Here is a 10440-nt window from a genome sequence, read left to right as displayed (position 1 = left end):
TAGATTTCCAACATGTGAACTCTGAGGAAACCATAACCACCTGTAACTAAGCTCTGGTAGAAAATGAACACTGGATGTTCTCATTTGCAGGGGGTCCACTTGCTGGTCAAATGGAAACGGTATATTAAAAACCCAATAGTCTAGATGGCACATGCCTATACTCCCAGCAGCATGGGGGAGGGCTGAGGTAGGAGAATTGCAAATTCAAAGCCAGCCTCATCAACTTAATGAGGCTCTAAGAACTTAGCGAGACCCTGTCTCAAAATAAAAAATAAGAAAGGGCTGGGGATGTGGCTTCAGTGGTTAAACGCCACTAGGTTCAGTTCCTAGTACCAAAAAAAAAAAAAAAAAAAAAGCAACAGCCTGGCCCTACTTTCATTTTAGTCTTATATGAAAAAAAACCAGCAGCTTCCCCCTTGAGGGAATCATCCCCACCTGAAACAAGCTAACTCCCAGGGCTCTCAGAGGCTCTCTCCACTGATGGTACACTCTGAACAGAAGCAGTCATCCAGCCTCAATGACAACCCTAGGACAGGCTGTGGGAGGGGCTGGTCACCACAATGGTCTAAATTGAAAGCTGTCCCCTTTGTCAGACGGTGACCCTAGGAACCAAACATTTGATATTTTATAGACTCCTGGATAAGACTGCTAATGGCCTATCTGTTATGCCATGTGGCAGATTAAAGAAGGCCCTCTATAGGGTCACAAACTATGAAAACAAGTTGTTGCTGTTGATCAGTCTCGGTCACCGATACAGAGAACCGTGGTTAGGGTCCATTCTCTGAGTGGAACTGAATTAGACTGACTGGATCAAACCTACTAACAGAAGCAGATATGGCTGGTCCAGAATCACTCTGCCACTAATAATGTCTCCCAAACATGGTCCTGCCTCTCCTACCTGGGTAAGCTCACCAACTAGGGTAACCTTGTTTCCATCTGACTGATACAAATTCACAGGCTTCTCCCAACTCTCAGCCTTAGGTTAAGGTAATCTAGACGCAGCTACTCAATGACTCTGTCTATATGGCCTTCAGGAAACCAGTGCAAAGAGGATTTCATATGGCCTTCAGGAAACCAGTGCAATGAGGATTTCAATCAGTGTAGCAACGAACTCAAAACCACAATGAGCTGTGTGCTCTATGTGGGAGAAGGAGACGTGGAATGACTCTCCACAGGACATGAAGGTTGCTTTCTGGAACATCTACTGCCCCATTAGGATGGATGGTGGTATTAAAAATCAGCAAGTCATTTTAAACTACCTTGTGCAGATCATCTTAGTTAACAGACTTGACTTAGGCTCTCTGAATTAATACCCACTGATCTCCCTCTGGGATTTATTCATAGAAGCCTGAATCAGAAACTTTGGTCTGATGTGGGAGCAGGAAAATATTAGATGAAGTCAATACTGCAGGCTGGCCTCATCCTGCTGCTTTGGATCCTATTGATTTCAGTCCTAATTAAATGCTATCTGAGACAAGAAGCAGAGATTTGGTTCTAGCCTCTCTTGGTCTGATTAATCAGAGTGACCAAGGAGTGGCATATTCATGTGAAAGTTCACAAAAAGCCAAGATGGTGTAGGATGCAGTTTCAGGAGAAAGTATCACTCAAATTCTTGCTACATATACCATGATCCTGACTACTATTTTACTCTGGCCATTTCTCAGTGTTGTCTGTCACTGATAAGTTTTAGAAATAGGAAACATTTATCCCCAAAGAGCAGGTTTGCTTCCTATTTGCTATAAAAATGGTAGATACTCCCAACTCAGTGTTCCTCATCTGCAATGTAAACCTACTGTGTGCATAGACCCTTCTGGCCATAGCACATCAACCCTATGGGATTTGGAGGTAAAGGAAACTGATGTAAACATGATGATACTTACATAACTTGCTGCACCACAGTAATGAGGTACTCAGTCTCTACAGAGTCTTATGTTTTCTGCCTGTGTCCATGATGTATTTAAACAGGCTAGCTTACTAATGCAAAAGTAGAGTAAATATCAAATCCCAGATTATCTCCATCTTAAATGACCTTTGGCACATAGTAGAAAGCCCACTTCAGGCAAGCACCCCAAACCTAATGTTCAAATATGAAGTTACATAGATGTCCTAAAGTTGACCTACTCTTTCTATATTCTTTAATGTGAGCAAGAGGAAGCTGTTAAGACTCAAATGTCAAAACCAGGATTATTTCTCTATCTTCAAGAACCTAAACCAGCAAGTGGTACCTTCACAGACAACTGAGGTTCCCCACTTCAATTCTAGTTCCTTCAGTGTAAAATCCCTATAAAGGGCAATATTACCATCATTTTGCTACACTGTAGTGTGGAGGTGAAAAGGTAAGTATAGGAGATATTCTGATATTGAAGTTTGGTGGGAGAGGTGATGTGGGATATGGCGTAGATGGAGAAGGAAGGGGATAAGGAATCTACTAGGCATCAACAGTATATGTGTTTTTAATTCAAATCTTTATTTCAAAAAAGTACAATAAATCTCTGATCAGCAGCACATGCCTATAATCCCAATAGTTTTCAAGTCTGAGGCAGGAGGACGTCAAGTTCAAGGCTAGTCTTAGAAACTTAGTGAGATCCTAAGAATTTAGTGAGACTCTGTTTCAAAATTTAAAAATAAAGAAAAAGGGCTGGGGATATCACTCAGTGGTAAAGCACCTTTGGGTTCAATCCTTGGTACCAAAAAAATAAAAGATACAATAAATCAATAAAACAGTATACCTACCCTCAGGGAAATAGAAGAATGGTAAGACTATTATTTATAAAATAGCACATCTGTCATAGGGGAGGGAAGGCAGGAAATGTATGCTAAATTCAGGGAATAAGGAGCTGATAAATACAATACATTTATTTCATTTTGTCAAAAATCCTATAAAAGTAAAATATTTAGGGTTCAAAACTCACTTCACAATCAGAAATTTGAAAGACTCAAATGCTACCAACTGATTTTTGTGTGACTATAGGATAATTTAAGAGGCAGAATTATAAAACCAATTATTAAAATAATTCAATGCTATGTCTAGACTTCTAGCTGAGGAGATATCAAATGCACTCAATAAATATTCGAAATTTACTGTTTTGTAACTTACGTGATTAAAATAAACTGTGCTAAAAATTAGGGAAATTCATATTGCTTTAGAAGGTAATTTCATATTTGTCTCCATAATTCATTAAAAAGTAAAAATAAATGGCTTTTCAGAACAACCACAGACATGAACTTGATGGATGATCATTCCTCTGCCCCCTGTGAGCAATGAGAAAAAGTGGCTGTTCACTGAGACTGCTCTGTGTGCTCGCGGACCAGGGCGGCTGTGGGCCCCAGGATTTAAGTACGGGGAGGCGCTGCTGGAAGGGCGATGGTCAACGCTACACAGACCCGGCTCCCCACTTCCAAAAATTTTAAAATCTAAACCTGTCTTTTTAAAAATTTTTAGATGTTGATGGACCTTTATTTTATTTACTTATTTATCTGTGGTGCTGACAATCGAGCCCAGTGCCTCACACATGCTAGGCTTGCTCTACCACTGAGCTCCAACCCCAGCCCTAAACCTGTCTTTTAAACAACCCAAAAGAACATCTTTATACCTTCAGAACAGTTAGGAAGCAGCTTCGGCTTTGTGTCCCTGGGTCTTTGTCCAGGAGGGTTGAGGAGGAGGGGCTTGAACCTCCAGACGGAATGATCCCATCCGAGCAGGCCAAACACTAATGCTAGAAAATACACCTGCCTTTCCCATTAAATAAATAAATAATAAGCAACCTCAGAATAATTAAAACAAATTCCTGCCCAAATTAAATTGCCTTGCAGCTTTCTCTACAAGGCTTTGGGCATTATAAACACCCCTTGACTTGGGCTTGTCATGTTTCCTCAATCAATCACGCAGTGGCCTAGAATTAAATTGAAATGATTGAATCAAGGAAAATCAAATTTCTTAACATTTAGTTTCAGTAATGTGATTATGAAGCTTTTAGTGACATTGTAATTACTTTGAAGCTTTGAGCATATGTTTCAACTGAGAATATTCCACAGAGAAAAAACTGCATTAGGAAAATAAGTAAATTCGGTAAATTCAGACCCCAATGAGGGGGAAAAAAAAATCACCTTTGTTACAAAGTTAAAAGCTAAAGGTGAAAAAGCAAGAATATCCATGTGATTTATACTGTAAACATTCTGCATAGAGTAACCACTTCAAAAGCCCAGTTTATTCCAACATTAAAATAATGTAATAGCTTCCCTAATATTAGAGATACAATAAAGACAAACAACAGTGAAGAAAGGCGGAGGGGACATATATCATCATCCTGGGCTAACTCCAAGTTTTTACACAGAAAAATGTGACAGACTAAAATCTCTCATAGGATCAATGAATCGCCTTCTCAAAATATGAAACATTTTAAATATATGTAGTATTTTCCCACATCAAGCAAGATAGTTACTTCCCCTCCTTATTTATTCTTTCATCTATTTCAGCAGTTAGCTGGGATTCTGCTGGGTTCAGCCTCCACAAAGAAAAATGAGATGAGGCCACAACCCAAAGTAGATACCAACAGAGAGGATCCTTGTAAGGACACTGCAGAAGGCAAAGGAGAGGCACACACTGCATCTCCTCGCCTCTAATTCCTACCTGTTTTCATTTATGAACCTTTTAGGCACAAGCACTCTTCTTTCCTGGAGAAAGTAAACACGCAGAATCAGGTCTTTAGAGTTCAGCAGGAAGTGATTCTGGCACCGTAAGCTGAAGGACACAAACTTTTGAAGGGTTTGTTCACTCTGATTTCATCAAAATGCACTGTCCTCATGGCTTGAAGACCCTGAGTGGGAAGTGGTGTGAGGCCTGAGGGAGCTTTACTAAGCTGCTGGAACTTCCGCTTTTAAATCCGAATTCACTTCTTCCTTCAGCCACAGGCCCAGCCACTTGCTACTACTTGGAGGAGGCCTGGTCCATGAAGCTGTGCTAACCTGCCCACTGACCAGTAAAGCATTAAAGTTTGCTTCCTCTGCCCAAATGGTCCTCAGAATTTAACAAGCACCGTCTGTCCATTTGTTGCCAATATGCTGCTCTTTATTAAATTAGGGTAGAACAGATTAGCATGGTCATAATATCCATGTTAACCAAAAGTAAGTAAGTGAGATTTAACACAGCCCTGCTGCCAGTTACCCTTCTAAAAATAAACTGGAGCATGCCCGTTCCCAGCATCAAGAACAAGGGACTCCTCACTACTCAGAAACCCAAACCCAAACTCCCCAGCATGGCATGGAACACTGCCCTGAGCTGCCTTCCCTGCTTCTCCCTGATCTCACATCACTTCCTCCACGCTCCTCAGTTTTCCCGGCACAACCTCCAGTCTTACTGGCCAGTCCCTCTATATGAAATCTGTTTTCTTCTTTTACCTCTTAGGAGACCGCTTAGCTCAGAAGGTCCATCTCATACCACCTGTGCCGGAGGCTCCCCTGCTATATCACACAATCAGACACACTTCCCGTGTAGTGTTGATTATGGCTGATAATTATTTTACATGTGTGCACAGTGTATTCATTCAGTATGACTTCCATTGTGATTGAGCTATGCAGGCTCAGTCCTGAAACTGGTCCTATAATTTAGTCTCAATAAATGTTTACTGAATTTAACATGTGTTTGCTTACTTCATTTTGCTAACAAAAGGCCAAATTTTTCTTTCTTTACAAATCAAATTCTGAAATTTCTTTCATATTTCCTTTAGATTTTTATTAACAATGTATAATGGAATATCTTTCCAAATGTTCCAGCTAAAACTGCTTCATGAAACCAAACTCTACTGACATCTCTAAGATTCTGAAGGAAATTAAACTACAAGATTTTGTTCTTTTGTCCTACTCAACTTTACTAGAATTTATTTTAAAATTCTAACTGTGTAATTTTCAACAAAGCCAGATTAGCTATTATTTACAAAGGGCAGGACAATGTTAAGCTATTCCAAAGGAGCATTAAGTGTCTAACGTTCACAGTAAACTCTCAAATCAGAAAGCAAAATGTACATAAAATGGTTATTTGCTCCTGCTTTCCCTGATCATCTGCTGTAATGTGAAGTCATATTTCCTGTCAAAAGCATAACAAAGCTTCCTTTTCTCTACAGGATACAAATTAGCAACCTGGTACATCAAATTACCCAGCTGTAATTCACTATCTCAGTCCAGGAGAGTATCCACATGTTCTTTTGCCACCTGGGAAAACTACTTTGAAAAGTGAGCTATGTCCTTGGCCACCTTCACCAACTAGTCCATGAGAAGGGAGAGAGGGAGGTAGGGGGAGAGGGGGGGGGGAGGAGGAGGAGGAGGAGGAAGAGAGAGAGAGAGAGACAGAGAGAGAGAGGGGGAGGGAGAATAACCAACTATATTCCTCACAGGCAACATAACTGTGTTACATTTAAATGACCTCAGAAAGGGTGAAATCGAGCAGTCTCACCATCAAGTCAGTGGGTTCCATCTGTCATCCTTCCTTCATAAGACACTTAACAACCATGCTTTCGAATGGCAAAGCATTACTCATAACCAGTGGGTTAAATAATTGTCAAGTGATATGACACAGGGGCTTTGCAGATGGGATCAAGTTGTGGATCTGAACAGTTGGAGACTGTCCTGGTACTTCCTAAACATAACCACACAGGTTCTTAGACGAGGAAGGCGGACAGAAGAGCTGACTGTGGTAAAGGGGAAGGAGATGAGACCACAGAAGCAGTGATGCTGTCAGGAGCCAGAGAATGCCAGCAGCCTCTCCGGGGAGGACCCCACCGTGGCTTCCAGAAGGAACTAGCCCTGCTAACATCTTGGTTTCTACCTCTTAATACTCATTGTGGACTTCTAGCCTTCAAAACTACAGCAGAATGATGTGTGTTGCTTTAAGCCACTAGATTTTTGGTGACTCGTGAGAGCAGCAGCAAGAAACTAATGCAGCAATAGAGTCCTGGCTCTACAGAATGTAAGATTATTGAACAAAGTTAGATATTGAAGAAAGAAAAGTTCTGATTATAAGGTTTATTTTCCTGAAAGTGCTGTCTTTAAGACCAGATCATGAAATCACCTGCAGTATGCTACCACTAAAAATTCATCTGATACAGTTCATCACAAAATATCATCAGTTTGGTACATGTTATAATAATGATGCATTTGTCCTGTTCTTAAGACTCTGTTTCTACCATGTTGTTTTTGTTATTTCTAAAATACTCTACACTTAAAGATGTATATCTGAAAAACACAGATATCACAAAGAAAAAAGTCCCACAAATCAAACAAAATAATTTGGGAGTATAATTCCTGATATTTTTATGTATATAAATGGCACCTAATGGCATCCAGCTTTCAGTTATGGTAAAACTTTTTAAAAGTGTCATTCTCAATTATTAAGAATTCGCACATACTGATCCATCTTTGATCATAAATGTTTATCACTGCTATTATTTCTTGAGAAAAAAAAAGCCCACCATCTCTAGAAACCTGACCTCAGAAGGCATCAGCACCCTTCTGTGACTGACCTTGTTGTACAACTTGCATTCTGTGGGCACAAGATGATGAAGCTGTGATTTTAGAGAAGCTGGAAGACAGTCTTCATAAATTTATACACAAATAATTGTGACAATCATGAATTAATCCAGTAAGGAAGTTCCCTGGAAGTTAGACTCCCCCCACCAATAAAATTTATTCCAGAACTGACTCTCACAACCAAAACAAAACTCTAAAACATGCCACAAGACCCCCAAATTGCTAAGCTATAAAATCAAGCACAGAGACCTAGTGTGAAACTTCAGCAGGACACTCAGGAATACGATCACCTGGGGATGTCTCTGAAATCGAGATGATGAAAAAAATCAGTATTTAGGACAGAAACTCTGTTTACACTGAAAAATGACAGATGCCATCCATGTACATTAAAAAAAAAAAAAAAAAAACAGCCAAGGAAGAAAAAAAAAAATCTAGAGAGAAACTACAATGAAGGAAGAAATTCCTTTAACTACCACTGATTGGCATTTCACCAATTCATGAATGAACAACGAACAGTAGGAAGCCAATACCAGACCTCCACTATACTGTATCATTTTCTGTCTGTAGCATATAGATTATATCTAAATTGAACACACAAGAAAACACATATAATTCCCATCTGATATTATGAATTCAGGGATCACCATGTACAAGCACTTTTAGAAATTGCTCCACAAATTATCTAAACTTGGTGAATCCCAACTGGCTTGTTCAGCTCCATCTGTTTGTGGTCAGTAACTCAGGTGAGCAGCACTTTATACAATACTGCCTCCCTTCTCCTTAAATCCGTGCCTCTCATTCCTGGGGACCCACCAGCAAGCAAGAAGTGGTTCCAGGGAGAAAGGAGGTTAGACCCAGAGCATGACATGCTATTTCCAAACCTTTACTTCTCAGGTAACAAACCTAACTGTGGCCCTATCCTCTAGTGACCCACAGTGCATCACTGCCCAAACTATGGCTCAAGGAGAAAAAAATAAAAAGTGCATTCAGGACTGGATTCCCCTAGAAGTAAAATGCAGAGCCTGGGGCTACATATATTTTCTGCACAGACAGCTCTGGGTCCAGGAGAAGCCTGGCCATTCCTGCCACAACCCAGACACACATCAGCAGCAGCAATCAAACCCTGGGCAACTCCAGCGTGAACTGAATGTTATGGGCCAGGCTATTTGGGCAATGACCAAACAGACTCCATTTTACACTGAGACTCCATGTCATGTGGGAAATACTTCTCCTGTGGGAACACCCCGCCTCTGTACCCACCAACAGTTGCTTAGCGTAGCATGTTTGGCAACACAAAATGGCAATTCTCATATAATATAAAATTGTTCTCTTTTTGGTGACTATTTTTCTTGGATAATGTACCCCGTCAGAGAATGACTGTCTAGATGTTACTAACCATTCTTTAACTTGTACCCAACTAAGGTCCTTTTGACCCACTTTTCCTTCTGCTTATGATTTTAGATCTCATGATGTTAGTTTGTATTTTTGAATCATAGCAACAGACACTTATAACTGATGTACTGACATGATTTACTTATGGTATAAAAACGCCAGCAACCCTACTCTTGGGGCTGTCCTCTCAATAGCCATCTTTGGGGCATTGTGTGAGACAGTCAGCCAGCTGGTTAGTAAAGACTCTCAAACTTGGACTTCTCAATGGTGACCAGTCTGTCTTTAAGTTGTGCCCCACAACAGTAAGGAAAGAGCTCCCCTAGAACTCAGCAGCTGCCCTGTGAGCCGAAGGAGGCGAGGCTATAAGGCCAGCCTCTGAGAAAGTCAAGGGTCACAGACAGGAGAAAAGAACGAGGGGTGAAGAAACGGAGTATGGGTGGACGGCATAACTAAAGGCTGGCCTCACACCCTTCCCGTTCCACTGCTCCCTGAATACTGTGTCCGGTGTCGAGTTCCTACCTTTCTACCATCTGAACAATGACTCCACTCTCCAGTTCACAAAGCTTTGAAAATGAAAATCATTATGCAGTGACAAAGGGTTTCATCCCAGGTGGCCTTATGTACTAAGATTTTCAAAACACTTATTGATATAAATGACTGATGCATTCAACAATTACATAAGCAAGCAATGAAACTCCTCAAGTGCAACATCTACACTAGTTCCCTAACTTCTTATTCCTCATTTGATGAGAGGAGAGGCACACGGGATGGGGGAGGTTGAACACAGATTTTCTTCTCTAACATTAGGACTCTAACATGAACTTTCATGGGGAGCTCCACTTGAGTCTAACAGTACATTAGCAAAATCAAGAACCCATCAGTATTAATACAAACACAAGCACTTGTCCATGTAAGTTATGAGGTATCCTAGAGGAAGAACTCCATCCTGCACTGCTCTGGGTGACTCAGCAGCACGAGCTATTTCAACACTGTTCTCTCCATGTAGAGAAGAAACTACAAACAGAACCCTAAGCCTCATGTGTCACATATCAGGGGACATGCAGATTATTTCTGGAACACAAATACACTAAAATTTTAAAAATATAAAAAATACCTGTGAGAAAGATTAATACATTTTATTAAAAATAACATTTTTAGAAATATGGTCCTTGGTCAGAGATGACTTAATGATATAGCAAATCAATGTCCTCTCCCTGATAGAAGCCATCCCTCACCCCACAACCACCCTATCGTTCTGGAGAAGCTGTGGCACTTGATGGGACTTCTTGGCCCTCGTGGCACCAGGCTACATCTTTCCGCCACTGCCAGTCATTTTTCTAAAACATTGTCTATCTGGAAGCCTCCTCTCTGTACGACAGTTCAATGGCTCCTCCCTACCACAACATTCGATCCCACTCCCCTAGACGTGGTGTATATGCTGCGTCCCTCCAGTCCTCACCAGCCTCACCCTTCGCTCCATTCCCTCTCCCCCACGCCTCTGCAGATGTCCCTCCCTCCTTCTAGGAC

The 10440-nt window shown here is 40.9% G+C and overlaps 1 protein-coding gene across 2 annotated transcripts in view; it reads right to left on the bottom strand.

The window, feature by feature from the left end:
• The window catches only part of PRKN (parkin RBR E3 ubiquitin protein ligase), a 1234090-nt gene that overhangs the window by 1218848 nt on the left and 4802 nt on the right, over positions 1–10440 (bottom strand). The window lies entirely within an intron of this gene.

The sequence above is a fragment of the Sciurus vulgaris genome (assembly GCF_902686455.1).
Source record: "Sciurus vulgaris genome assembly, chromosome: 7".
Classification (NCBI taxonomy): domain Eukaryota; kingdom Metazoa; phylum Chordata; class Mammalia; order Rodentia; family Sciuridae; genus Sciurus; species Sciurus vulgaris.
Note: the sequence above shows the minus strand (reverse complement) of the source record. Positions and strands in the feature narration are given on the sequence as shown.